This window comes from Protopterus annectens, chromosome 5.part0 (genome assembly GCF_019279795.1).
Source record: "Protopterus annectens isolate FY-2018-M chromosome 5.part0, PAN1.0, whole genome shotgun sequence".
NCBI lineage: Eukaryota > Metazoa > Chordata > Ceratodontiformes > Protopteridae > Protopterus > Protopterus annectens.
In genome coordinates this window covers 1,112,584,063-1,112,610,767 of record NC_056735.1, presented here as the reverse complement: position 1 = coordinate 1,112,610,767, position 26,705 = coordinate 1,112,584,063, and the positions used below count along the sequence as shown (strand labels likewise).

Below are 26,705 nucleotides of genomic sequence, written 5' to 3'. Positions count from 1 at the left end.
TTGTCTTGCCTTAGGGGCTGTTGCTGGGTGGCACACTGGTGTTGTGAACTATGTGACACTTTGGTTGTGATTGTTTGTTTGCGTTTCAGCTTCAGAGGTCCTTGTTGCTTGGGCAGGTTACAGTTAAGGGCCTCTGCAAATATGGATTTAGTGTTGCTCTATGTGGGTGTTGGTGGTGTGGGTTTAGAAGGGCTATGTGTTGCTTGAGGTGTAGTGTGGGTGTTAACCTTCTCCTCTTGACTGTCTAGCACAATCTTGGGTGGAGAGAGCTTTGCTTCAATTTTGGCTATATAAGTGCATCTCTCACAGGTTGTAGTGTTGGGTGGTAGGAGGAGAGGGTTGTCTGTGTACATGAGGCAATTGCTGCATTGCCCCAGTATGCCCAAGATTCACCAGGTGGACAGGAGAAATCACCGGAAGCTGACCCTTGGACATCATTGTGGTGACTCCTTTCTGGCCCAGGCCAACAGTGGTTCTCCCTTTTTCAAATGTCCAGTGGCAATTACCACAGTCTTCCTCACAGAATGGATCTAGTCACACAACACTTCAACAGACTACCTGGATGATAAGGTCTTAATTCCTTTTAGGCACCTATTTACTGAGGACATACCGCAGGTACTGTTGGAGGCAGGAAAGCCTTCTAGTAGAAAGTCATGTATTAGCAAATGGGAAAAGTTTTATTGTTGGTGCCAACAACATAATTGGTACCCATTCAGGGTTGGTGTTTCTCTGGTTTTACAATATTTTTGTGAGTTACTGTTCTGCGGCCTTTCTAATTCCTCCATTTATTGGCCATTTTAGCATTTCTGCCCAACAATCCTCTTCTTCCAAAGCACTCTAATGTCAAAGTGTTTTTGAAAGGGGTTTTGCATATGTGGCCTCAAAGAATACAGGAGACCCATGTGTTAGAGAGGCTAACACTTGCTCTGTTTGAACCAGCTTATTTAGCTGAGTTCAGATTCTTAACCTGGAAAATTGTATTACTTATTGCTCTGACCAGTGCAAGAAGAGCATCTGAGTTGCAAAGCTCTTATGGTGAGTCAACCCTATCTGATTTCCCACAGAGATGGAGTTTGTTTGAGAACTAATGTTTTTATGCCTAAAGTAGTATCTGAGTTTACTTTAAGCCAGACTGTCTATTTCCCTGTCTTCTTTGCTGAGCCTAAAAATGAGGGAAAAAGGATACTCCATACATTGGGTATCCACAGACAACCTGGGTACTGTCTTGACAGAACTAAATCTTTCAGATCTTCTGATCAGTCATGTGAAGGTACAAAGAAGGTCTAACTTGTGTCATAGGATCATAAGAGGTTACTAGACTAATGATCCTAGGGCCCTTACAAGCCTAGCCAAGTTTTACCATTATTTCCATGATCATCACCTATCACCCCCCTCTAAGAGGAACACCCAGAGGAAACCCACGCGAATGCAGGGAGACCATGCAGACTCCATACAGAAGGCACCCCAGCTGAGAATCTAACCAGAGAACCTCTTGCTGTGAGAGGACAACACTATCCACTGTGCCACCCTTACGTCTTTAACTCTGACAGTTTCCCTGACTGGTTCTGTTGCTATCCCCTCAGATCCGGGTGAGTCTCAGAGCCAAAGCATCGGCATTGGACCAGGATCTACTGTGATGATGTCGGAGCAGTCCTTGCCCTCAGAGGCTCAATGCTAGGTAGCTTGGGTCCAACTACATCCTAGAAGCATGGATCAGGACAGGTTTAGGGCTTGTCAGCTTCAGAAGTTTCAACCCTGATGCAACTGGCTGTGGCTTCTCCTGGTCCTTCTGCCTGCAAAGTAGTGGAGAGGGTTTTCTCTTATCCGAGAGACCTGAACTAGCTTTCTTCATTGGATCCTACATCTATTCCTCCTGCAGATTCAAGCTCTGATCCCATCAGACCTTTTCCACACGGACAACCACTGCTAGCTAGCATACAGACAGTTCCCTTAGTGGAACTTCCCCTCTCTTCAGACACTTCCCCAGAGCATCCCACTGAGGGAGGTCCCTGTAAGAAAATGTGCAAAAGGAGGCACATAGATTCCCCATTGGAGTCTCCCCAGAGGATACTGACTTCGGCGAAGGGTCCCCCAGATCACCAGCTAATGTCTCTTTTGGAGACATTTTTTAGATCTTTAAGCAGAAAGGTGGTTAGTCCTCAGATACCCCTTCCCCTGAGGAGTCAGTATTTTGGAAGCTTTAGGATGTTCTGTAGTCCTATCTTGCCTTCATTCTTACATATGGGATTGGAGCCGATCCTCAGCTCCGACTCGGCCTATTTAAAAGCTGGAAGTCTTCTAGTTGGCTCATGGCTGGGTAGGTAACCCATGGTGCACCAGTACAATCCCCAGATCTCGTTTGCCGCATTGACAAGTTTGGTTGTGCTTCTCTTTGGCTCTGGCTCAGTTTTTGAATTTATTAAAAATTTTTTGTACTTTCTAGTCTAAACTGTTATATCATAATTGTTAGTCATAGTTCGCTTAGTTTAGTATAGTTACCTTTATAATTGCACCATTGTGTGCATTATTTTGGTAATTTGGCCTTTTGGCTTCATTGTATTGGTATCCTGTGTGCTGGTTTTCGTGTTATTAATAGAATTAGTATTTGTAGGTGCTTTTTGCTCTCAGTTAGGCTGTGTGTTGTTCTTAGGCATAAGTCTAAGCTTTTGGGCGGATTCCTGCTAGCTAAATTGTTAGCGTCGTTAACAGAACGAGGTTCTGTTTTGTTTTCTTTAGTCATAAGTCTGAGTTTCTTTAAGGTTTCCGCTTGCTTCTTTGATTAGTACTGTTGACAGAACGAGGTTCTGTTTTTTTATTGAGTAAATTGAAAGTTTACACTGTATTCCTGTTTGAGTGTGTGACTTCCCTGCTTATTGTAACGTAACTAGGTCTGTTTTAGTTAGAAGACCTAGTTGTTTTCCATTTCCATTCCTGCCTGGGCTAGGCCCGTTTAAGTTAGGGGACCTAGTCCTCATGGTGTCTTTCTGTTACCTGCAGGGCTAGGCCCATTTAAATTAGAGGACCTAGTCCTCTCACTTTTCTTTTTTCTATGTGTGGGCCCATCTCTGTGAGAATGTCTAAAGAAAGTAAATACCATAAGCCATCTGGCTTTAAGAAATGCATTAAATGCTTACAGAAGATGTCCATAATGGATGGACACAGTAACTGCGTTTACTGTCTGGTGGCCATCCACTTACAAGAAACTTGCTTATTTTGCCACTCTCTCAGTGCTAGGGTGTTGCAAGAAAGAAAAAATAAGAGGTCTTCTTAAACCTTCCTTTGAGGAAAATCTGGCTAGCTCTTCCTCTTCTTCTTCTAGATCTCAGGGATCTAAAAAGTAAAAGTCTATGTCATCTAAGAGACCCTCCTCGGCACTGGCTGGTGTCTCGGAGCCACCTCTTAAATTTACTGAATCTGATAGGTCCACTGTCTCATCGGCTCCACAGAACTCAATTGAGAGCAGTACTGTGATTGCAAGGTTGGTTCCAAGTATTTCAGAGCTGACCGCTGAGACCATTTCATGGAGCCAGTTTATGGATCCTCTACCGGTCTCCCCTATATTAAAGCATCCGATACTGCAGAGATCCCGCTCTCCTACTCTGTCATCCAGGTCTTCCAGGAGTTTATCAAGATGTGGAGAGGGTAGTGCTGAGACTATTGAAGTCATCTGCTTTACCTAAATTGTTGTTGGCTCCAACCCAGTCAGTTCTGGAGCCACTTGAGTCCATTAAGCCCTCTTCGATCATTCCTCCTCCGAGCCGTGCTGGTCTTTCGGAGCCAGAGAGTTTGGTACCACTGGTGGGAACCCTCTGCTCCAGCTCCCCCTGTGGCTGCTTCGGAGCCAAGTTCTGCTCTGACACTTTTGACGCAGTCCGTAGTTTCCAGGAGCCGAAGCTCCCTGGTCAGCCCCGACGGGGATACTTGGAGCCAAACTTCTTCGGTTCAGACTCTTCCTCTCGGCGCATCATTGAGGGTGAGTTTGGATCCTATGTCTATCTCAGAGCCGATGGTTCTGAAGCCAATGGCACCCTCGGATCCGAGGAGGTCTTCGGAGCCAGAGAAGTCAGCATTCGAGATGATGAGGAGTGTGCTGTCTCGAGCGTCATCTCCTACCAGGGGTACCGACACTCTTCACCATAAGGCACCTACTTCTGTCTCAGCTCCTACTCTCTCTGTGGGCAGCAGAGATCCTAAGCCTCAGGAGCCACCGGCTGGTGGCCCTCACTCTTCTGTGACCTCCTGGGAATATCCTTCTGATGAGCCTCCACAGAACAGGACATGTAAGAGGAAGCATGTAGACTCCCAGGATGAGTCTCTGACCTCTGACACTGACCTCGAGGAGTCAGAAGGGTCCCCCAAGTCATCCTCTGAGGATGTCTCCTTCGTAGACATCCTGGAAATCCTTAAACAGAGGTGCAGCTGGCCCACTGTCACCCCTTCTGATGAGGAGTCAGTGTACCTGAAGGTTTTCGGGTCTCAACCTTCAGCCTCTTGGGTGTCTCCACCCTTCGATGAACTGATGGAGCTATCTAGTTGAAAGATGTGGAATACTCCTGGTGCCGTGGGGCCAGACCCCAGGACACCGATTAAGTTTCTTTCTGCACCTCCAGAAAAGGATTTTTTGTCTAAAGGTGTTCCCGTAGATGCCATGGTGGTGGCGGTGGCCACTAAGAAGGAGCTAGCTGAGACTACTTCTTCTGTTCATCCACCGAATAAGGAGTCTCGAATGATGGACAGATACGGGAAGCGTATCTTTTCTTCAGCGGCATTTACCCTTAGATCGCTGAACTACCTTACTCACTTCACGAGGCTTCAGAGGGATCTCTTTAAAAAGTTAGGAGATTCTCTACAAGGTACATGTACTGAGGGAGTCCCTTACAAGGTGTCAGCCCAGTTGTTCACCTTGAACTCTGTTGTCAACTCTTCCATGCGGCTTATTTCGTATGCAGCCGATGGAGCCAGTAGAGCAGCAGGTTCAGGAATTTCCCTAAAGCGTCATTCCTGGATGCGTTTGTGTAACTTTGTGGAACCATTCAAGTCTACCTTTACCAACTCCCCCATCGATGGTTCCTCATTGTTTGGACCCATAGTAAAGGACACACTCCCCCTTTCGAGCATGAAGGAAAAAACTCTGTGCCGTGGGAGTACATTTTACTGTTCCCTCTAGAGCGTATCCTAAGGGTCAGTGGGGCGGTAAGATGTGGTTCAAGAAGTCCCAGAGGTTTTTCCAGGATGCACTGGGTGACTCCTCCTTCAGAGGCAGAGGAGGAGGAGGAAATGGTAGACGTCGCCCTAGAGGCAGGGGTGGTCCACAAAACCAGGGAGGTCGCGACTCCTTTTGGGACCGGCTTTACCAGTGCTCCTGATGTGGGGCCCGTCGGGGGTCGCATTTCTTTGTATCCAGAAGCCTGGCTGGGTATCACTCAAGACAAGTGGGTACAAAGAATTATTACCAGAGGTTATGTCATACCCTTTTCTCTTCCACCTTTTGTTTCCAAGAGGATCCCGGATGTTACACCCAATCACAAGGATCAGGCAACTGTGGAGATCAAGTTTCTGTCAAAAAGAGTCATCCAAACCATCCCAGCAGACCAAATAGGATCCGGAACTTACTCCAGATTCTTTTTAGTGCCAAAACGTACAGGGGACTGTAGGCCCATCTTGGACCTCAGCAGATTGAACGAATCAGTAAAGAAGGACAAGTTCCAGATGGTGACACTGCAGTCTATACTCCCTTTATTAGGGAAAGGCAATTGGATGTGCTAAATAGATCTCCAAGACGCTTACTACCACATAAAAATGTACAGGGCGTCGAGGAGTCATCTACGCTTCTGGCTAGGAGCCAGTTATTACCAGTTTTGTGCTTTGCCCTTTGGTCTCACCACAGCCCCCCAGAGTGTTCACCAAGTGTATGGCGGTAGTGACAGCTCACCTAAGACATCAAGGATTCCAGGTGTTTCTGTATCTGGACGACTGGCTCTTGACCTCCTCCACCAGGCATCTTCTTCTTCAGACCAGGGACGCTGCCATTCAGCTTTGTGCCCAGCTGGGAATTTCTATAAATTGGGAAAAATCTGCCTTATTGCCCTCTCAATCTGTAATTTTTATAGGTGCAGAGATAGATACAGTAGACATGTTGTCTCATCTTCCTGCAGAAAGGGCCCAGAATCTGGTTCTTCAAATTCGACGTCTTCTCCCCTTATGAAAGGTCAAAGCCAAGACTATTCTGCAGCTTATGTTGACCATGGTTTCCACCGTATTACTAGTGCCACTAGCCAGGCTACACATGGGAATTCTTCAGTGGCTCCTGTCATCCCACTGGTCTTTTCAGCACCTACCATTATCTCATCACATTCTGCTGACAGAATCTTGCAAAAGGACCTCCTTTGGTGAACACTACCCAATCAGCTAACCAGGGGCACTTCATTTGTTCCTCACCAACCCGTTGCCACTGTGACCACAGATGCCTCACAGATAGGGGGGGGGGGGCATTATCTAGGCAGGACTGTCCAAGGGATATGGCAAGATCACGAGACTCACCTGCATATCAGTGTTCTAGAGATGAGGGCGGTGCTCCTGGCTTTGCAAGCACTCTACAACCTTCTGCCTCTGGGGACTTTTACATTACAATCAGACAACATGTCGGTAGTACGGTAGATCAACAAACAGGGTGGAACCAGATCTTCCCCACTCTGTCGAGAGGCCATGCAAGTTTGGAAATGGGTGATATCTTCCCAGCGTTTTCTGGTGGCAACGCACATTCCAAGGACAACCAACGTGATAGCCGACAAGCTCAGCCGGGCAATCCTGATGCCTCACGAGTGGTCTCTGAAACATGAAATAGCGGAACAGATTTTCCGCAGATGGAGACAGCCTTGCTGTGATCTCTTTGCCAGCCCAATCAATGCCAAATGCAGCAGCTACTTTTCCCTCATCCCCCCTCCCTCTGGGGGAGTCACCGAGAAACACACACGTTCATGATTGTCCCCGGGTCTCCTTTATGCCTTTCCTCTCATTCCTAAGGTTATTCAGAAAGCTCAACACTAGGAAGCAAACTGTTCCTCATTGCTTCTTACTGGCCTCATCAGGTTTGGTTCCCCTTCCTCGGGCCTCTTCTCCTAGACGATCCTTGGATTCTGGACCCAGTTCCAGACCTGTTGACTCACATGTCAGGTTCACTTCACCCCTCCTTACACACCGTGATTTTGACAGTGTGGCTGCTCCAGTTCCATCCCTAGTCAAGCTTCACGACTTCTCACCCTCCGTGACTCATATCCTTATGTCTTCTCATAAACCTTCCACTAGGTGACTATATTCCAGTAACTGGAGAAGATTCTCTATCTGGGCAGAGAAAATGAATGTTGACCCTTACACTGCCTCCATTCCAGTAGTTTTGGAATTCCTGTCTGAGCTTTTTCACCAGGGATCTGCAGCTGCCACTGTCAGGATTAAATTGGCAGCAATTTCAAATTTTCATCTAGGCTTTCAAGATTTTAATCTGATGTCACATAGGCTGTGCAAAACTTTCCTTAAAGGTGCCACCTTGTTGAGACCCCCCTTTCAAGAACATGTTGCCTCTTGGGATTTAAATTTTGTGTTATCCAAATTAACTTCTCCACCCTTCGAGCCTTCTCATTCTTCCCCTTTGAAATTCCTGTCTTGGAAGACTTTGTTTCTGGGGGCTATCACGTCAGCCAGACGGGTGTCAAGAGTTACAAGCATTGTCTGTGAAACTCCCTTACCTGATTTTTACAAAGACAGGGTGTCCCTTCGTACTAATCTTTCCTTTGTCCACAAAGTCTGTTTCCCTGCCACCTTAAATCAATCCATAGAACTTCCGGTGTTCTTCCAAATCATTCCAACACAGCTGATTACAGGTTTCATCAGCTGGATGTCCATAGACAATTGCATTTTTTTTTACATCGAACTAAGGAAATCAGACCAATTATTTATTTCCTTCTCCGAATCCGGGTCAGGCCTACCAGTTTTCAAGGTAACACTCTCTAATTGGATTTCTAGCTGTATAGCTTACGTTTACAACTCTGAGGGTAGACCTTTACACTTTAAAATCAAGGCTCATTCTACCAGATCTCTGTCTACATCTGCAGCCTTTCAAGCCAGGGTCCCACTTGATAGTATTTGTGCAGCAGCAATGTGGGCTACCCCTCGCACTTTTATCACTCATTACAAATTGGATTTCACCTCCAGGGGAAGAGCGTCATTTGGTTCCATGGTACTCAGGAGCATTTTTCCTTGAGCCACCCAAGAATAAGGCGCGAAGGATGCTGTCCCATATGTAAGAATGAAGGTGTGATACGACAACAGAACATAAAGAAGTTATGTACTCACCATAATGTTCCATGTTTGTAGTCCCTCTCACTCTTCATTCTTAAGAACCCACCCTCCTACCCCCATCCTGGAAGTACCTGGAGACAGAAATTGTCATCATCATTTTTTTATGGAGACCTTTTAGTATTGGCTTCTTTTGTATATTTGTTATTATCTCTCCTAGTTAGCAGCAAACAAGATCTGGGGATTGTACTGGTGCACCATGGGATACTACCTAGCCACGAGCCAACTAGAAGACTTCCAGCTTGTAAACAGGCCGAGTCGGAGCTGAGGATCGGCTCCGATCCCATATGTAAGAATGAAGAGCGAGTTGGACTACAAACATGGAATGTTATGGTGAGTACATAACTTATTTTTTTGACTCGTCTACATCTTGGGTGATTCCCCTGGCTGATGAGCTTGTCAACCTAGTCTCTCACCAGGCATAGAAGGAACTGGACTCTGTCCAACCAGTCCCTCATCATCAAGACAAGATTTTGGCACCACCAAAAAAAACAGATCCCACTGGTGCAAAGGAGTCCCTGTTGATGCTGTGGTTGTGGCGGCAACCACAAAAAGGGAGCTAGATGAGTAGAGCTGCTTTGTCCATCCCCTAATACAGAATTGAGGATGTTGGGCAGATTTAGAAAGCACATTTTTGCTTCAGCAACCTTCGCTTTGAGATCCCTGAATTATTTACCACACTTTACAAGACTGCAGAGGGATTTGACCAAAGAGCTGTCCAAATCCCTGTCTGAGTCTATGTCTGTGGAAGACTATAAAAGGTCATCTTCACAAATGACCACTCTTTTATACATTTCCAATGGGTCCATGAGGTTAGTACCCCATGCTGCAGAGGATATCTGTTAGGCTGGCAGTTCAGGCATTGCTTTAAGGAGACATGCCTGGATGCAGCTATCCGACTTTGCAGAGCCTTTCAAGTCTTCTTTCATCAATTCTTCTTTTGATGGAATTTCCTTGTTTGAACCTTCTGTTAAAGAAACCCCTCTTACCCAGTGAACAGGAAGGAAAAACTCTTGTCTACCATATGGAGTCACTTTTCTGTCCCCCAGCAATCCTTTTAACAAAATCAAAGAGGGAGCAGGAAAATGAGGTTCTGAAAATCCTGGGGTTCTTTCCAGGATTCACATGGGGATAGCTCCTCCAGAAGCGCAGGGGGGAGTTCCAATGGAAGATGCCATCCTCTTGACAGAGGAGGCCTGCAGAACTAGGATTTCCAAGATTCTTTTCTGGATAGACCTTTTCAGCCCTCCTGAAGGGGTGTCTGACTGCTTATCTCTGGAGTAAATCAGAGATGCTTTTCCTTGCACTCAAACACTTCGGCTCTTATAACAAAAGTTTCTTGGTTGCTAAAAATTATATCCTGAAGTTATTTCATACTATTTTTCCATACTCTGCCATACAAAAGACAAAAGCTTCCTGACTTTCCACCCAGTCAAAGAGAAGTTGCAGCTCAATTGATTCAGAAGATGCTGGGCAAGAGAGTCATCCAGGAGGTCCTGCCAGACCAGAGAGGATTTGGAACTTCCTCAGTGTTCTGTTTAGTGGCAAAGCAAACAGGGGACCTGAGACCAGTTTTGGATCTAAGCAACCTGAACCAATTTGTGAGGAAATCAATGTTCCAAATGGTTATGGTTCAGTCCATCTTGCCTTTTTTGCACAAGGATGATTGGATGTGCTCAGTCAATCTTCAGGATGCATACTATCACGTCCAGATGAACAGACACTGCTGAAGATATCTGCACTTTCATTGTAAGCCAGCCATTACCAGTTCAGAGCCCTGCCCTTTGGTCTCACCACAGTCCCTGGGTTGTTAACCAAGTATATGGCAGTGGTAGCAGCTCACCTGAGACTGCTAGGATTCCAAGAGTTTCCATATTGAGACAACTGGCTTCTCACCACCCCAACTAGGCATCTCTTAGAACAATCCAGGGACTGTTTTCTCCATCTTTTTCAAACACTAGGTATTACAGTCAACATCTCCAAATCCAAACTATAACCAGTGCAGAGCTTGGTGTTCATTGGTGCCCAATTGAACACAGTAAGTCATTTTGCTTCTCTGCCTGCTTATCGTATAGATACAGTCAGGATCCAGGTTCAGCAAATCCTTGTTCATCCTGCTACCCCAGCCAGACATATCCTCCAATGCTGTAGGTTCGATGGCAGTAGCTGTAGTCTTAATGCCATTAACACATTCTATATACATGTTTTCCAATGGACTCTAGCTCTTCAGTGGTCTATTTTGCAATATTCTTTATTCTTCCCAGTCAAACTTACTCAAGTTTACAGAAACCATCTTCTTTGGTGGATCCAGTCGGACATTTACCGGGGTCACCTCTTCATTCTTTCTCCTCCAGTGGCCATGGTGACCACAGTCTTGTCTTCATTAACCCTCATGAATACTGGACCCTAGTCCAGACCTTCTGTCATATCCCTAGGGGATGAAGCACCCCAGTTTTCCAGACCTCAAACTGACCGCATAGTTTCTCCAATTCCATTAATAGATAGCCCAGGCTTTCCTCCTTGATTCGTCATGTACTTCTACCTTCACAAAAAGCTTCTACTGTGAAGATTTACAGGAATAAATGGAAAAGATTATCAATTGGGGCCCTAGAAAAGGAAATCAACCCTTTTACCAATCCTGTTTCTTCAGTACTGGAAGTTTTAGCTTCTCTCTTTCAGGAAGGTGCTAGTTTTTCCACAATCAAAGTACAGTTAGCAGCCATATCAACATTTCATTCAGGAGGGAAAGCATCTTGTTTAGCTTTTTCTGAATTGTGCAAGGCTTTCCTAATGGACACCTTCTTACTCAGGCTTCCTGTGAAGTATCTGTCACCTCCTTTGGATCTGACAGTAGTACTACTACAGGAGTTTACACAACCACCTTTTGAACCTTCAGCCAAAACTGATTTAAAATTTTTGTCTTTAGTAGCTATTACATCTACAAGGAGAATTGTTGAACTTCAGGTCCTTGATCTAAATCCTCTTATCAATAAAACAATTAATCTTCCTATTTTCTTCCCTAATTTTTCAAATAAGGGAGAATACATGCTACATGTTTTGATGTACATAGACAACTACATTTCTCTTTACACAGGACAAAGGATTTCAGGAAAACAGACATCCAGTTTCAAAGGTATCTTTATCCAGATGGCTAACATCTGATTTACCCCTTTTATGAAATAAGACACCAAGAACTGCCTAATAAACCTAAAGCCCCCCATTCCACCAGAGTTTGGCTACTTCTCTAGCCTCCAAGACAGACTGCCTATTGACAATTCATTTCTCCAGTAGCGCTACTTGGGCTACTCCCCTTTTTTTTTGCCTCCCATTAGTTGGAGGATTTAGCTAGAGCTGACTTTGGTTCCACTGTTCTCAGGAGTCTGTTCCGTTAGGCCACCCGGGACAAGGTGCGGGATTATTGAGTATCATCGCTGTGGAATCCAGATAGAATACTTAACATAGAAGTTATGTTAACATATAGACTCCATGTTAGTTAGAACATAACTTCTATATTTATTTGTCTCTCCCTCTCTCAACAAAAGATTGGGATCACCAATTTCTAAAGTTACCCTGGCCAAATGGATTACTAATTGCATTTCTGTAGTATATTCCCAGCAAGGTCTCTCCCTGCCAAAACCTCTTAAGGCACATTCAGCTAAATCCATGGCCACTTCTTCTGCCTTCTGGTCTAGAACTTCCATTGATGATATTTGCGCAGCAGCTACCTGATCTAATGCCCATACCTTTATTGCTCATTACAAAACAGATTTGACTTCTAGAAGTAAAGCATTTGGTTTGGCAGTTCTATGGAATTTCCTTCCATGAGGGCCACCGAAGATTCACGTAGCTGGGGACTCTGTTCTGTATGTTGAGGAAGAATGAAAAGTACAACATCAGATATTAAAGTTATGTACTGACCGTAATTATGCATCTGTGTTGTCCATTTTCATTCTTCAACTCCCCTCCCTCCTTCCCCCTTCCTGTCATTTCTCAAGTGATTTGATGGATATTTTGGAACCTTTTGTTCCATGTTTGAGCCCTATATTTGTCATTTTCTTTTTTCTACTATATCTTTGGATATATAAGGCAGCAAACTTAATCTGAGGTATTATAGGCTGACTAGGGCATTATGGGTAGAGGGATGAGCTCACGAGCTGGATCTGCAGGTCTGTGGAGTGTGACCGAGTTGGATCCGAGTTCGGATCTGTAACCCATATGTTGAAGAAGAATGAAAATGTACAGCACAGATGCATAGTTATGGTAAGTGCATAACTTTAATTTATTCTGAACACATCAAAACTATTGTAGGCAGAGTCAAGGCTCACTCTGCCAGGACTTTTACTTTATCTAAGGCTTTTTGGAAAGGGTTGAATTCTAGAAGTATTCTATAAACAGAAACCTCTACAAGCTTGATTCCTTCTCTACATCTAGATCATGCTCTCCTAGGACCATTCTCCAGGGGTTCCTGGACCCTTCTCATTCTGCCTCCCAAATGTAGTTAGCTAAGGTAATCTCCCATATAGCTAAATCCAATGCAGCAGTCATCAATATGATGAACATAGTACAGTTGTGTATGTAAACGTATCATAACAGTAGATGTTTGAACGATCACTGCTGCAATAGCCATTCTGTCCCTCCATCCTCCATATTTTTTTATGTATTTTTATGCCAGTGTGTGGACATTGATTTTTTTGTTCCTAGCAAAGTCCTTTCAGGACTCAACCTCTAAGTCTGTGTTGCCATGAAAGTTCTGAATGACTTGGCACCCAAACCTGTCTTTTTAGTGAACTCAGTTTGAGATGGCTAACAGTTTGGGCTCATGGAAGGTGCCCTTACACTTTGGAAGCTGTCTGGGTGTTATGTCCTCTGCAGGATATAACCCATATAGCTAAGTCTGCTGCAGCAGTTATCATTCTAACATGTACTGTTATGTAAAGTTTACTTCTACAGCTGTACTTTACAGGGCACCCTGCCTCTTTAATGTCCCCTCTTGATCCCCCCACCCGAGAAAGTACACATTAAGAGCAAATGCAAGAGGAAGTATTTAGACTTGCTAGAGGAGTCACTCACAGAGGATACCAACGTTTTTGAAGCAGTGGTATTCCCCCAAGCCCCTCCATGAAGATGCCCCTTTGGCGACCAATTGGAATTGATGATACATTGTGGGGGTGGGCCACTGAAGGCCCGCTCCAGATGAGTTGGTATTTTTTGAGGCATTTGCTGTGATCCCATCCATGTCTTGGGTGTTTCCCCCTCTGGATGCTTTAGTCAACATGTTTTTCTGCAGGGCCTGGAGAAATGAGATGTGATAGAGTACCCAGAAATTACCGTAAGATTCTTCTTCTGCCCAGGAATGGAACCTTTTGGAGTAAGGGCCCAGTTGTGGATGCCATTATGGTTGTTGTAACCACTAAAATGGACATCTCTGAGGAGATTTCCAAAGTCCCCCCAAACATGGAGTCTTGGGTGTTGGATTGCCTGGGGAAGCAAACCTAACCTTCACATACACTGAATTGTCTAACTCATTTGACAAGACTTCAAAGGGACTTGAATTCTGAGGCATTAAAGACAGTAAGGACCCAGCAGCCTCTGGATTCTGCATAGAATCTGGAAGCTCATCTTTCCACAGTGCAGTCTATAATGTGTCCATGAGGCTTCTGTTTAATGCTGCTGATGGCATGGCCCACACTGCAGCCACTGGCATCACCATTCATTGCCATGCCTGGATGTGCTTGTGCAGTTTTGCAGACTGTTTCAAGCCATCACTTATCAATGCCCCATATGACGGATCCTCTCAGTGCCCTGTACAAATGCCCTGGAACAATTGGAGTACCCACTAGGGGGAATAACATGTTAGATCTTGTCCTTGCATATTTTCGTCACTTGTTATGTCTGATCAAAAGGCAATTTCCTTCAAAATAAAACTGAAACTCGTTTCCTTCCTCTGAAGGTACCTTTAGAAATTTCTTTAAGGCAAACTACCTACTCCAAAGTGATGCATTGGCACACTGCAAATCCCCACCAAGCCCAGTTAACTCCACTGACTGTGCAGAAATGTACACCACAATATACCAGCAGAGATCTTCTCTTTTTGGCTGAAAGGTCAAGGAGACACTTAACAGGAGTGAACAAGATGGAAGGATGCCATCTGCTGCTGGAATTAATTTCTCCACCCCTCAGTGGTCCTTTTCCAGAAACCAAAGGAGGGAATGGCTTTTGTTTTGCAACTCACAGCAGTCTTTTCAGGGCGCCCCTTCTGATGGTGTCTTTTGGCATGGGGGGATTTTAATGAACATCGCCCATGGTCTGCAGAATCTTGGCTTCCATGGACCCTTTTCCAGTAAGCCCTTGTAGTGCTCCTTAAGGGCTGCGTTAGTGCCGCTGTCTTAATGCAGTCGGGGGATGCATGTCTCTTCACCATAAAGCTTGGGAGGTCATCACTTTGTACTTTTGGGTGTTGAGTCCTATCCAGAGGTTATACAACTATTTTTATTCACTCCAAATAGAGAGAAAAGATCCCTTCCTGACATTCCTCCTCGTCAGAGAGGGCAAGCTGCAGTGGAGATGAAGCTACTTCTCAACTTAATCGTTCAAGAGGTCCCACCTAAAAAAGAGGATCTAGGATCTACTCAAGATTCTTTTTAACAACAAAGAAGAGCAAGAACCTCAGACCCACCTTGGGATCTTGGCAATTTGAATTAATATGTCAAGCTAACCAGTTGTAGTTGATTAAAGTTCAGTCCATCATCCCTCTGTTGTTGAGGGACTGGATGTGCTCAGTGGACCTCAAGAATGCCTATTAGCACATAAAGATAGCTAGGCAGTCAGGAAGGTTGTTGCACTTTTGTTTGAGTTCCAGTCATTACCAGAGTTGTGCACTTCCCTTTAGGCTCACCACTGCCCCCCCCCCCCGGGTGTTCATGTGTTTGGCTGCAGTATTAGTCTGGCTGAGGTTGAACAGGTTTCAGGTCTTCCCGTGCATGGATGACTGGCTTCTGACAGCATCCACAAAATTATCCTTATTCAATGCAAGAAACTACTTGCACAATTTATCTGTCCTTGAGCATTACAGTAAACTACAACAAGTCCATCTTGGATCCACTTCAGGTGGCGGAGTTAATAGATTGCCATCTGGATGCGGTCAGCCAAATTGCCAAACTGCCTCTTGAGGTTAACATCTCTTCAACTACAAGCTTCCTTCATCCTAAGATATTAGAATCCTCTTGCTTTCCAAATTCCTCAACTACTTGGCCTGATGGCTGCATCCATTTGTTTGGTTCCTCTGACCAGGTTTCATATGAGAATGCTTCAGTGGACCCTGTCTGTTCAGTGGTCATCTTCTCCCTCTTTCTCTTACCCCATGGACTTACCAATATGTTTGACCAGCAGTTGCTGTCACCACATTACGTGGTGACGGGAATCTTGTCAATTTTCAGCAGGTCATCTGTTTTTCTCCCTCATCCTCTAGCCACAGTTAACATGGCTGCTTCCCTGCTGGGGTGTGTGGGGGTGGGTATTTCGAGGAGAGGAGTACTCAAGGTACCTGGTCTCAGTCAGAAGCCAGTCTTCACATGAGTGTCTTAGATGTGAGTGTGATACTCCTAGCACTGCAGGCCTTTTAGGACCTCCTCTCAATGCGTGTGATTGCAATCCAGTCCAATAGTATGTTAGCAGCGTACATAAAAAAGGAGGAAGCTGCTCATACCCACTAGGTTGAGAGGCCATGAAGGTCTGAAAGTGGGAGATGTCCTCTGAGGTTTCTGGTAGCAACACATGTCCTGGTAAAATCCAGCATTCTAACAGACATTTTGAACAGCAACATCCTGTTATGCTTAATTCACTGTCTGTTCATCTGCAGTTGAGATTTTATTTGGATCAAACTAAGAATTATAAGAAAAGTCTGACCAATTTGTTATTTCATTTTCCAAATCTTAATTGGGCAAACCTGCCTCAAAAGTGACTCTATCCAGATGGTGTGCTAGCTGTATTTCATTTTCCTACTCCCTAAAGAGAAGACAGCACAGATCTGTTGTTATGGTTAAGTACATAACTTTCATTTACAGAGCAACAGTACACTCTGTAAGCTTATGCAGCTGCACAGAGGAAAAAAAGCACAGCAAAGAGAATGCATCATTCCTTTTCTGGACCTCTACCTCTGTGGGGTCCATTAAGTGTATCAGCTCCCTCTGTCTGTCTTCATAGTTCACATCTTCAGCCCCGTGATTGTGTTCTGCCCTTGTATTTCCCTTGGATAGCTGCTTGTGGACTTCATCTGTCATACTTACTTTCCCTTTATAATCTCCCAAATTAGTTGCAGTACCTACTGTGACACCTCACCATTCCTGTCTTCACTTGAATGTTCTGTGATTCGATAGCAATAAAGGAATGTTGGATTTACTCTGTCTGCACATTTCATTACCTATACGAAAAGCAGCAGATCCCATTTTTATGGACAGCTTGTTTCTGTGTTTTGTTTTCTTCTTTCACCCTTCAAAGCATTTGTTTTATGTCTGCCTCATTCTTTGCTGTTACTGCTTTTGGCCCTCTTTTCTCTTTAAGAAATTAAATCCTGGTAAAGTAGCATGATGCATTAGAGCTTCTTCATGTCCAAATAACCTTCAGAAAGGTTCCATACCATGTATTAGCTAGCTATAGAACTCCCTCTATGACAAAAGAAAGCCACAACACCTATCTATGAGAACTAGAATCACTCAGTATTAAACCCAGTACCATCTTCCCATTTGATCTAAGCCAGGCATGGGCAAACTACGGCCCGGGGGCCACATGCGGCCCGTTAAACGTTTTGATTCGGCCCGCCAAACTTGAAAAAATTTAATAAATTAACCTTGTTAATGTTTTATTTCCCCTGCAATTCTGATGTTTCCTCACTAGATGGCACACTCTAGATATATTGGCTTTGTTGAGGTGAAGCGTAGGCCTATTACTCCACGTTTGCACTTTACCCTTTGACCCACCGCCCCTCTATGAAGATGAGCGGACCCAAGAAAAGGAAAGTGGACAGAGAATGTCGAGTGTTCAATAAGGAGTGTCTCCGTGATACGCACGTTGTTAAAATAAACAGTGCGCGCAGATCAAATATAACGCTTCACAGGCTGACTTACTGCAACTGTTTCGTCCTTGCACTGGTCGTTGTTGACTTTTGGCACTGGGGAAACAAACTGAATAAAAGGAGCAGGACAAGTACATCTGCATCTCCTACCGTTTTTGAAAAAAAAAGACAGTCAGGAGGAGAGTGATGGTGATATCCTGAAGGATAACAGAACTTTCAGTGCTTTAAAATAAAATGGTCATTTATTTGATTTTCAGTGTTTAAAGACTCATTTCGAAGTCAGAGATTTTATTGTAATGCTTTTCTTCATTTTCATTGGAAATTAAAGCACATGTTTTCTCCATATCCCAAGATGTGTATTTTTCCCCCAATGAGGTGATGTTTTCAAAGCATGCCATCTATCTGCTCCTGTTCCGGCCCCTTTGTCAAATGTTAGAACTCAATGTGGCCCACGAATCAAAAAGTTTGCCCACCCCTGATCTAAGCCATCCAGCATTAGACTGGGAAACCTACACCACATTTGCACAAGCAAAGAGATTCCTGGAATTTGTCAATACAAATGCTCTGTAACAGCTAGTGATAGTACCTACTAGAGGGTATAACATTTTGGATCTTGTCTTTACTAATATGGGAACATCTTGCACCTTGCATCTTGCACCATCCCTTGCATATCTTCCTCACTTGTTAGGTCTGACCATAAAATAGCCACCATTAAAATAAAACTGAAGCCAGAGTTTCCTTCCAACCAAGGTTCCTTTAGAAACAAACTATGTACTCTTAAGTGATGCATTGGTGAGTTTCAAAGTCCCACCAAATCCAGTTAACTCCACTGAGTATGCAGAAATGTACACCACACACTAAACCAGCATGTAAACAACTGCATAGATGCAACTGTACCTGATAGGAATGGGTGCAGGGCAAACGCCCAGAAATAAGCCCACATGGTGGAACCATAATATCAGCAAGCTTTGTGATAAAAATAATTTTGATGAAGAGTAAGAAGAGTAATTCCAAGAATGTTGTAGCCTTGTCATTGAAATAAACAACTCAGGAGCTTAGTAAAATCCACCAAAGCCAAGTTTGAGGCTAAAATCTTTACACATGTCAAAGATAATCACAAGGCATTTTTTTATGATCATAAGCTCAGAAGTACAATGCAATATTCCACTGAGCTGATTGTGAATTATGTTACCTACACTGAGGATGAAGACATAGCTAACCTACTGGCTGGTAAATTTTAATTTTGTGTTAATGTTACCCCTGTCACCCCCATCTGTCCTTCAAGATTTACCTGAAACTGGCTCAACTCCAGCCATCACACAAAACTAAGTGCTGTCAAAAGCTAAAACTACTGCATCAACAGGTCCTGACAATATCCCTGGATGCATCTAAAACTGCATAAAGCACAATTTTAGCCACACCTCTGAAAACACTGTAAAATCGCAGCCTCCATACATGTTATTTACCAAATGAGTGGAGAAACGCTGCAGTCACTCCTCTGCATAATAGAAGGCCTTTCACAGAACCAGACAATTACAGCCCCGTAAGTCTGACCAGCCTCGTGTGCAAAACTATGGAAAGACTTATCGTGAAATTAATGAATCAGGACATAGGAAAACTCCAGACACTTGATCTGTTTGTTGGGATTTGTTAAGAGCAGGTCTTGCTTACTCAGACTGGTGGATTTTTTTTTAAAAGGTCACCAATGCAATGGATGAAGGCAGAAAGGTACAGACCTCATACCTCAACCTGGCCAAAACTTTTGAAACATTTTTTCACTCAGACATAGCAGAAAAGCTAAGCTAAATAAACTGGGAATAAATCACTAGAGTCCTCACTCAGACATAGTAGAAAAGCTAAATAAACCTGGAATAAATCAGTCACCCACTGGATTGCCACCTGGCCCAAAGATAGGGTGCAGATAATCAAAATAGGGAAAATTATCTCCACAAAGAGACCAGTCACTAGTGGAGTCCCCAAGGTTCCTGTTTGACATCTGTTTTTCTGAAGCAAAAGCCAATAGCAAAGGGCTCTTGCTGACTAAGTTTGCATATGACTGAGTCTAGGAGCAGTCATTGAATACTCAAATGACTTAATCATCCTGCAGGAAGGTTTGCTTCAAATAAATAACTGGTGTCAAAATCATGGTCTGAAACTCCTCCTTCTTCTTCTTTTGGCTTTTTTCCAGTTAGGGAATACCACAACAGATCACCTATCCACTCATGATTGGCAGTGGAGTTTTACGGTGCCGAGTTGCCAGCCCGATGCCCAACCTTCCACAGAAGGCACGCACACATGCCTAGGGCCAATTTAGTGTGCCCAGTTCACCTACAGCATGTCTATGGGATGTGGGAGGAAACTGGAGCACCAGGAGGAAACCCACGCGACCACAGCGAGGACATGCTGACTCCGCACAGAAGGCACCCCAGCCGAGGATTGAACCGGAGAACCTCTTGCTGTGAGGCAGCAATGCTAACCGCTGCACACCACAGCCACCCCTAAAATCATTTTGTGAAACTAAATCCCAAAAATGCATTATTCTGTCCTTTGGAAAGTTATCTACCCAAGAGAACTACCACATTGACAATACATCCCTAAGAGCTGACCCAGTTATTTGGTATTTGGGAACTTATATGAACAGTGACCTAACTTTTGACTGACATATGTCTGTTATTATAAGAAATTCTTCTATATTGCACAGATTATAAATAAATGGATTGTGTCTAGATTGAGGGATGTCATTGTACCCCACTGCCCAGCCTTCATTAGGACAATCATTAAATAAAATGCCCCCTTTGATGTGTATCTGTCCAGATGCATGCAACAGCTGGAATACCCACAGAGATACCTTACTAAAAGGATACATGGCCTAAACAACATGTTCTACATGGACTGACTCAGAGCCCTGGCCATTGTACACTGCATAATACAGACTAATGAGGGGTGACTTGCGTCTGTCATGTAAAGCATCCTCCAACTCATTACTGATGGATTTATTGCAAATCAGCAAGTCAAATGGCATCAGAAAAACTTGGTCTAGGGATCTAAACCTCTTTTGCAACATCAACAGAACAGTTTGGAGGGACAGGCGATGTATATTTTGCAGCGGATAATTCTGTTGCTCAGGAACAGACTCTCCATCCTCATAAAACAAAGTTCTTCCCTGTCTGTTTTTATGCACATCTTATTCTATGGATGGGAAACAGAAAGTTTACCCCAGGGCTGCTCCCTGTACTACTATTAATGGACAGAGGTAGCTCCTAAATGCTTTCTCCCATGCATGGGTACCCTCAAATTATCTATGGTATGATCCTAGTTATTCTCATTAGGGGTAATATGTAATTATCGGCTAAGGAATGGGTAAGACTAATCTATAACCAAATGGGATAGGTTATTTCAAGCACAAAAAAGGGGAACTGGTTATACTTAAAATGGCCTGCAAGGCAGCAAGCCTAGTACTTACCTATTTAACCTATAAGGAGACCACCTTCTTATGCATGGTTCTTCTTGTCACTCCAGATCATGCTTGATGTTCTCAAGACATTTTTTAGCACTCACTGTACTGTATTTATTTTTTTAAGATGTCATCTGCCATTTACTTCAACCTGGACTTCCTTTTTCCATTAAACATTTCATATTTTTTTTTTCTTGCTGACATTGCTGCTGTCTGTGTGGTGACAAAGCTTCAAGAAGTGTGTGTGTGTGTGTCTGTGTGTGTGTCTATATGCATATTCTGTGTGGAATCTGCATGTCTTCCCTGCGTTCGTGTGGGTTTCCTCTGGGTACTCCAGTTTCCTCCCATGGTACAAAGACATGCGTCTGGAGCATTTCTCCCCAGGCCTCCGTTGAAAATTGGCTTTGTTCCAAATCGGACTTTCCTGGTAAACAAATGTTAAATAAAATTAAATAATAAAAAAAAAATATATATATATATATGTATACACATGTATGTAAGTGTGTGTGTATATATATATATATATATATATATATATATATATATATATATATATATATATATATATATATGTATATAATTATATATGAGTTAATGTACACGTACATGTAAGGACAATGTCAATTTATTTAAGGTTTAAATTGAACAAGTCGTTTTCATCCATTGATTTTTTTTTTGGATGTGACAGTTTTGAAAGGTGAAAGAGGTCTGTCTGCAAAATTGCATAGAAAAAATGCTATTGTCCTCCATTTTTGTTTAGAACTAATATGCACCCGCCACATATATTTAATCACATAGTGGAGGGCCAGGCCTTGAGGACCTCTAGGTTGTCTTGTAAGAATATTGACTTTGTCAATGAATTGAATTTTTTGGAGGAAGCTTTTGCTGAGCAGGGTTATAATCGACAAGAAATGCTAACAGCACATAAAGAGGGTGAAAGATGAAAGGGGAGGATGTGGTATCCCTTATTTTTCTGTTAATAATAGAGCCAGGAAAAAGGTTCGTCCCATTGATAAATCAGTCCCTGTGGTATTGACATATACTCAGGATATGAGTGAGATTAAGAGTATAATCAGTAGAAATTGGCATATTTTGACTGTGGATGACAGGATCAGTGACCTTGTAGGTAATAGACCTAGGTTTAATTATAAGAACAGGAAAAATCTTAAACAGCAACTTTGCTATCCCAGATTCATTAGTTGTATGAGTGACTTGGAAGTAGGTACATGTAAATGTGGAACATGCTCCTATTGTGAGTATGTTGACGAGCCTAGATTTTTTAGACAACCAGATAGTGGGTACTTATGGCACTTGAAAGTAAGTGCTGATTGTAATACACAGAACATTGTATATGTTGCCCATTGTGTTAGTTGTTTTAAATTCTATATAGGTTCTATATAGGTAAGACCAATAGATGGCTCAGGGAAAGGATTACGGACCACTTGTACTGTTTTAAGAGAGGGCATGATTACAGTGCAATTGTGAAACATAGTCTTGCAGAAGGGGAAGTGCACACTTTTTTATTTCAGGTGGTACATGTGCAAATGGAGAACAAGAGGTTGGGAGATATGAGTAAAGACACTGAAAGTGCTGAGCTTCAGTGGATCTTGAGAATGGGAGCACGTTGTGGGTTTGGATTAAATGATTTTGTCCCCCTCAAGCCTGTTTTAGAATGTAGTATGGGTGATGGGTTTTGTGTATGTCTCTCTAAATCATTGCCTTTTAATTAATTAAATATTTTGGAGGGAATCTACTGTACTGGTAGGTGCTAGTAATATATAAGATGCCCTTAGTGGTGTTATTTTTGTCTGATGAAGTAATGTGTAACATTACGAAAGCGCTTACATTAAACGGTTTTGGATTTTACTAATGTCTTTTGGATTTATTACTGCTGCTTTCTGCCATTATATATAGGTGTACTTTTGAAGAGCGAAAGTTCACTACTTTGAACTTCAAAAGTACACCCACACTAACGCAAAAGTGCACTTTTGGGAACCCGCTACCCCAGACTAGCAGTCACAGACCTTAGGGTTAGGGTACGGGTCATGGTTAGGGGATAGCCCTGCTAGCTATCCCCTTACCCTAACCCTTGCCCTAACCCTAAGGTTCGTGACTACCACACGACATTGGAAGACATTCCAAATCGTGCTATGTCCTCCACTGTGGTGCGATAGTCACAGACCTTAGGGTTAGGGCACGGATTAGGGTAAGGGCATAGTAGGTAGGACTACCCCTTACCTTGACCCGTGCCCTAACCCTAAGGTCCGTGACTGTCACACCACAGTGGAGGACATAGCCCGTTTTTCGCTTAAGTGAGGATGTACTTTCCCATTTCGAAAAAGTTAATTTTCGTTGTAGAAAATTACACCCATATATATATATATATATATATATATATATATATATATATATATATGTGTGTATGGTTAATGTACACGTACATGTAAGGACAATGTCAAACACAAACAACTTCAGAACTCAGCTTTACACCTACCTCTCCTCCAAATGAAAATGTGACTGCAGTCTCCCTACCTAGAACTCTTTAACAAAAACCCCTGGGAGGGTATCCTCCTGAGTTCCTAAGCACCTTATAGCTAGCTATAACCTTCTATAGCTAATTCCCATACGATCTCTCACACTCTGTAAATAGCTTTTGACTTTACTGTGTGAATTTGTTAAACTGTATCTGCATGATATTTTTCCACTATGAGCAATATTGCTCACGCTCTGTATTATTTGATATGTACTTGTACTTTTATTTTTATTGGACTGCTGTCTTTACTGTAATTTGTTTCATGGAGCTTTTCTCCCCGGGCCTCCACTGAAAACGGGCTCTCTGGGCCCAGTGGACTTCCCCGGTAATCAAACTGGAAATAAATAAATAAATAAATAATGACAGCAAGTTACATAAACCAACCACTGAAGGTGAATACCGTAACGTACCAAAAATAAACAGCCAAAAAAAACAGTATCACCACCACGACTTCAGCTAAAAACTAATTTAATAACGTAAAATAAAAAGATAAGCGCTTTTTGACATTCACTATGCCCTTCATCAGATCTAAAGAGCTAAAACAAGCATACAGATTTAAAAAACATGCAGCCAATTGACTGATCTCAGACAATGCTGGTTTTAAAGGAGTACAAGTGTTTAAACCAGGGGGTGTGTCCGCTTATAAATCACAAATCCACTTCATCTCAGCCTGCTGTGTATAAAGTGTCATGTCACCACCCCATATGTTTTCTTTTACAACTTGTAATATCATGAAATGAAAAAAATGGGAGGCATTCCTGGAAATGTTTGTATAATGGATTCTTAATGTCCTTTAAATGTATATCATTAACGTGTTTTGATATTCTCTCTCTAAGTTGGGGGTTAGTTTTGCCAACGTAGAATGCATTGCATAGTTGACAGAGAGCCATATCTATCACATGTCTACTTCTGCAATCCACATACACCTTCAAAGAATAAGTTCTGCAAGTTCTCGAATGCACAAAACACTGTTGTTTGGTGATGTATTCACAACTGCTACATGTTCTACAAGGATACGTCCCTACATTAATCATTTTGATCCCAGTGTCATTCTTAAATTGATGGTGGCTTAGCATCATCTTCATATTTTGTTGGTCTTAAAAGAAAAAGAAGGTATGTTCCCCTCAACTTATCTCATAGTCTCATCACTAGCCAAAATTTTCCAGTTGTCTTTGATGGTTTGACACACATAGCCAATATCACTGGAATATGTTAACACTATCCTTGTTTTTGTGTTGCAATCATCTTTGAGGTGTTTATTCATGCTCCCACATCCATCATGGACCTATCAGAGTAGATTGGTTTCCCTTGGTTTCATGTAAATCCATAACTTCTCACACACACTCATTAATCTCCCTCTGTTTGTATTCTCTTGCCTTAAATTCCTGAGTAAGAGTCTCATTAGCCATAATGAAATCCTCATTATTAGTATGTAAGTGTGAATTCCTCAGCATCTCCCCCTTGAGTTCATCAGTTCGATCAGGTATATGAGAGGCAAATGCACTATGCAGTTGGGGATATCAGTTTATGTGACATGTCCTTTAGATGGACAGTTGCATTCAAACTGTTTTAGTAAGTACTGTTTGAACCGTGGCCTGAAACTGGAGTACTTTTGTGATCATAAATCAAGAAGAAGTGACTGCCATAGTTTTGGGAATAGAAACTGAGGTTATAGATTACCTGCAAAATGAAGGATTTAGTGTAGAAAATTTAACTCTGATAACAAATCAATAGGATAGAACAATGGACACCCAAATTAAGGAGAAACCAGTGGAGTGGAAAGCATCTAATCAGTTGACATACAGAAACATTTTGGAGCCTCCCATAGGAAACCAGTACAAACATTCAGTTGGAGCTATACAGCAAGGGAAAGAACAGGAAACTGGCAACTCTGACACAGTCAATGTCGTGGAGTGATAGGCCAGAGAGTTCCCATGTGAAAGAGCAACAGATGACACAGGGTGAAACTGAAGAAAAGATGGCACAGGAAGATGCTCTGGAACTTTCTATAGAATGCCTGCAGGAAATGGAGAAAAAAGAATGTGCCCTCAGTTTAGAAGAAAGTAATCAAAGAGAAGAGTTGCTTGATTTAATAGAGATGGATAGACATTAAGATCAATGAAAAATACAGACTGCGGAAGATCAATAAAACACAAAAAGTTAGAAGTTTGATAAAACAAATGAACACAGTAATTAGGACTGCCCATAGAGATTCATGCAGTGTAATAGAAGTGAATAGGATACATTACTATGCAGCCAAGTTAATAACAGATAAAAGTCTTACCACAAGAACACAGGGTAGTAAGGGAAAGGATGGGGAGAAATTGAATGCCATCATGAAAGTATCACATAGAGGAAACTGTAAAGCAATTAAGACAATAAATGTCATTGTCAGAAGAGTATAGAAGAGGGAATAGATCAACAAAAGTACTCAGACAGACATGATAAAAGCAATGTACAGTATTATAACAGATCAGGATTTATCACACACTATCACAAATAATAAACTAAAAATATCAGCAGAGGCAGAAAAACTCAGAAGATACGTAGATAAATATAAAGGAAAAGTACAAAATAAATAATTTATTGATGACCCAAAACAGTTTTATAGAGAATTGGGAAACAAGGTAAAAGGAATTGAAAGACCACCAAAAAAGAAGAAATAGATGTATTTTGGAGAAATATCTGTGAAGATCCTGTGGAGCATAACAAAGATGCTAAATGTATAGAAGAAGTAAAAGAAAGAATAAGAAGTTCAAATGTACAGAATATGAAATTGAATGAAGAAACAGCCAGAGAGATTGAAACAAAGTTAAAAACAGCCTCTAATTGGAAAACCCCAGGCCCAGATGTAGTACCTTACTGCTGGCTAAAAGTATTAACATCTTTGCACAAAGATTTAGCCATGAGTAAGAACTGTTTATATGCATAATGTAAGCAACGAAAAACTGGAAACCTGCAGCCTGCGAAACCAGCACTAAAGTAAAAAGCAGTCAGAATAACGTTCAGGAAGTTTATTAAAACTGGCAACGTTTTCGTCGTTACAAATGAACAACTTCTTCAGAAATGAATAATCACAGCAAATACTATCAAATTTAAAAATTCAACTCTGTGAGTCATGTTTCTATCGACCAATCAACTAGAGCTGTAATGTTTAATTAATTAGTAGTTAAAAGCGTATTAGCTAAAAATAAAATGGTAAACAAAATATATACAAAGTGTCCTAAATATCCAAAATATTTTCTGGCGCAAACAGTAAAATGTAAAATCAAATAGTATACTAATCTTATTGACAA

At 42.4% G+C, this 26,705-nt stretch overlaps 1 protein-coding gene across 1 annotated transcript in view; it reads left to right on the top strand.

Annotated features, from left to right (window-relative positions):
* LOC122802327 (mitochondrial intermediate peptidase) overlaps positions 1-26,705 on the top strand; it is a 2,150,265-nt gene that overhangs the window by 1,126,515 nt on the left and 997,045 nt on the right. The window lies entirely within an intron of this gene.